The following is a 3,866-nucleotide window of genomic DNA, read 5'->3' on the forward strand; positions in this document are numbered from 1 at the left end:
GGTGATCCCCCCCGCCTTCCTCCTAGGGAATTTTTACAGAGGGCAAAAAGGGCCGAGGGCCAGCTCCGGCCCCTGGGCAGGCTCTCAGGGCTGGTGGGCTACGGGAGCACCGCGGCGCTGAGCTGTTGCGCTCCGTCGGTAGATATCGCCTTATTCGTTATCTTCATCCTCTAGGTTTCTTGGATTCCCGGGATGTATTTATCTTGTCTGTCTGGGGCTGCTTCGCTAAGGCGCTGTGTAAATTGAAAGGTTTTTTTTTTTTTTTCCCTTTTCCTCCCCCTCCCCAGCTCACCACCTTTTTTAATTAAAGCTTTTAACTCGCCTAGTGTTTACTGTCTTATGTAAAGTATCTAAACAAACAGACCCGGCTGAATACAAACACCAAAAGGGAGCCGGCCCCCCATTCTTACCCCTTTATTGTCCAAAAAAAAAAAAAAGCGCATCTCCCCATGTCATAGTTACAGTTCCAAAAGGAAATTGCTTTTATTTGTAAAGGAGGCTTTAAAAAGCAGTGACATGAAGGGGAAAAGCTCCTTAAGGGAGGAAGGTCATGGGGTTAGGGGCGAGATTAAAGGAGCGATCTTGCCACCTCGCAGGGAAAGCAGCGCCGGAGCCTCCCCAAACCTGGGAGAGGGGCTGCCGAGGGGAGCAGGGGGGTGGGTGGAGGGGGCAGTGCTGGGGGCCGGGGTTGGAGGAGCTCGCTGGGCCCCAGGCAGTCCCTGGTTCCACGCAAGCACCTTTCAGCTGCCAGAGAAGGGATGCAATGAGGTGAAATCCTTTGCTTCAAACGGCCAAAACCTCACATGTTCTGTGCCATCCAGGCGGGGAACATCACGGTGGGGGAAGCAGCCCTTCTGGAGCTCTGGCTCAGGCAGGCAGTGGGACACGGAGGGATGCAGAGGGCAATGGGTACGGGGGGCCCTGCTGCCCGCTGGGGTTGGGGGAAGGAGGCTGCAACCCCTCCCCGAGGCTGGCTGCCTCTGTCTATTTGCGGGGAGCCGAGCTGAGCAATGGAAGGGGACAGGACCACACAAGTGATCGCGCCCAACCCTCCCTTCCCCTCTTCCGCATCCATCCATGCCGGCTGCGGTTTTTGCCGAACAACGGTCCCTGGCGAAGGCGAGTCAGCGTGAGGGCTGTGGGGACTCTTCCTGTCACCTTCCTACGAAGGCGGCACCCTGCCTGGTCCCAAGCATGAACAGCAGCCCAGGGCTCGGGGGTCAACACCAACAAAGGCAGCAGCATCCCCCCTGCATACCCTCTGCCTGCCTGACACCTTTCCTGCTCCCACTCCCCTCACCAGTCCCAAACTGGGGCTGTGCCCAGCTGTGCTCTGCTCAGGAGCCCAGGGCCGTTTCTGCAGGGCAGCAAGGAGAGGGCGATACAGCCCTGGTCTCACTACAGATGGGTTGGGGTCCTGGACTGTCCATCCCCTGTGTTCAGAAGGTTCCTGGTGATCCACACCATGGCAAGGGAAGGTGCCAGTGGTGATACTTGCCTGGCTCCTGGGGTGCTGCCGTGCTGCCAGCATGGGTGAGCGTCTGGGGCATTTCTCTGCAGCCCTGGGGAGGTGTCCCAAGGAAGGGCATTTGGAAAGGGAGGCAGGACTGGCTATGCTTCCTCCTGGGGTGAGGATGGAGATGGGACCACATCTGCCTGGCCCATTCAGGCTTCCCAGAGAAGCGCTGTGAGGTCACCCCATCACCACACTGAGCCCTGAGCATCGCCAAGGCACGGATACAGGGACATTCCCACTTGGGCTGCACAGGAAGATGCGGGATGTTTGCCAGGCTCAGCATTTGAGGCAAATAACTAGTGAGGTGACCACATTCTTGCCGTGACTCCAAGCAAACCACTTTGTCCCTTCATGCCTATATGAAGAAGAGGTTCACACACTGTCTCTTCCAACCCTTTCCTGCAGTCCCAGGGCTCTGTGACATTCGGATAACATGTAGCTGGTTCTCTGTGACTTCTGCTTGGTGCTGCCAGTCCTCAAATCTATTCTCTGTTTCTTCTCCACAGTGCCGTGGCCGCATTGTGCCTGATATTTGGAGAACATGTGCAAGCACAGAACTAGAATGGATGCATGGGAGGCTGCTCTGCTCCTAAAATATGTGCATTTAAATTGTCTGAGGGAATTACTGACATTAGCCTGCTTTGGTTTTGCGTTTTATTAGTGTCATTCAGTAAACATCCCCCTGCAACCTGGGTAGCGAATGCCCAGCTGTGCTCACTGGAGATGCCACTTGATGCTCCGCCTGCCACAGCAACTGCTGGATGGTAGCAAAAAGGTTCACCCTTTCACTTGAAGGTGTTGGAGCTGCATTAGCTTGTGCAGAGGCTGGGTCACAGCTCCCCTGACTGACGGGACTTGTGTGCCATGGAGCACCTGCCAACTGTCCTGTCCTGCAGGATCCCTCCCAGCAGCGTGGACTCTTCTCATGCAGGCAAACACCAGTGGCTCGTGTGGACCAGGAACTTGTCCTTCCCTTTCTCCATCCCCAGTTTTATACAAAATCACAGGACAGACCATCAAGCCTGGCACACACAACTCACCGAGAATTGACTGGGTATCTGCAGTGGCTTAACCCTGCAGGCAGCTCACCATCACACAGCCCTTTGCTCAGCCAGTGGGATGGGAGAGAGAATCGGAAAAAAGGTAAAACTCATGGGTTGACATAAAGGCAATTTAATAGGACAGAAAAGGAAGTGAAAATAATAATATTGATAAAAGAATATACAAAGCAAGCGATGCACAATGCAATTGCTCCCCCCCTGCTCACCGGAGTACTGAGTTTCTGAGTAGCGGCCACGTCCTCCTGGCCAACTCCCCCCAGTTTTTGTTCAACATGACGTCGTATGGCATGGAATATCCCTTGGGTCAGCTGGGGTCAGCTGCCCTGACTGTGTTCCCTTGGCTTCCTGTGCGCCTCCACCCTGCTCGCTGGCAGGGCAGCGTGAGAAGCTGGAAAGTCCTTGACTTAGTGTAAGCACTGCTCAGCAACAACTAAAAATCAGTGTGTTACCAACATTATTCTCATCCTAAATCCAAACCACAGCACGACACCAGCTACTAGGAAGAAAATTAACTCTATCCCAGCCAAAACCAGGACAGTGTTGTAGATACACACTGCTTCTATAAATATTTATGGAGGTACAGTCAGCCTTGGTGTGGGCAAACACAAATGTAAATAATGCTGTACACTCCGCGCATGCTATGGATGGTGCTGTGAGCAGGAATAGCAGTTCCTTGTGAAATCGATTTACTGAATCTGTTATAGTAGGAGGGAAATAATCCCAGCAGCATTTTTATGTCCAGTATCAGGAGCATTGCAGTGTCAGCTCAGTTGTCTGGCGAGCCTCTGCCTGGGAGCATGGGCACAGGGAGAGGAGAAGAGGCCCTCCACAAGCTTCCCAGCTGAGGAATACGAAGCTGAGGAAGATGAAGAACCACCAGAAGAGAGATGTGGGTGCAGGTGACAGAAATGAGAAAGAAAGAGTTGGGTTTTCCTGGCTGTTACACACAAGGATGTTGTGGTGTTAACTGGGATGGTGGCTGTCGGGGTGGGGAGAGGCACCCTGAGCAGAACGGCTTGCTTGGTGACAGGGGCATGATGACCAAGAAGTGGATGAGCTGAAATGGTTGGGCTTGGGTGGGAGGGGATGTTGCACACTCTCGTATCAAATACGCCTGAGCAGAAAGCTTGTTTTCAAGTGGTTTGGTCCTTAAATATCTGTGTGCCATCAGCTAATGCTGCCAAACCCTTCCAGGATATGGATGTCTTGCATTTTTCATCTCTGCCAGAAAAGGGAAGAGGTGAAGAGTTCTGGGATGAAATCTCCATTTCACAAAAGACTTCCTTCTG

This window comes from Phalacrocorax carbo, chromosome 2 (genome assembly GCF_963921805.1).
Source record: "Phalacrocorax carbo chromosome 2, bPhaCar2.1, whole genome shotgun sequence".
Classification (NCBI taxonomy): Eukaryota; Metazoa; Chordata; class Aves; order Suliformes; family Phalacrocoracidae; genus Phalacrocorax; species Phalacrocorax carbo.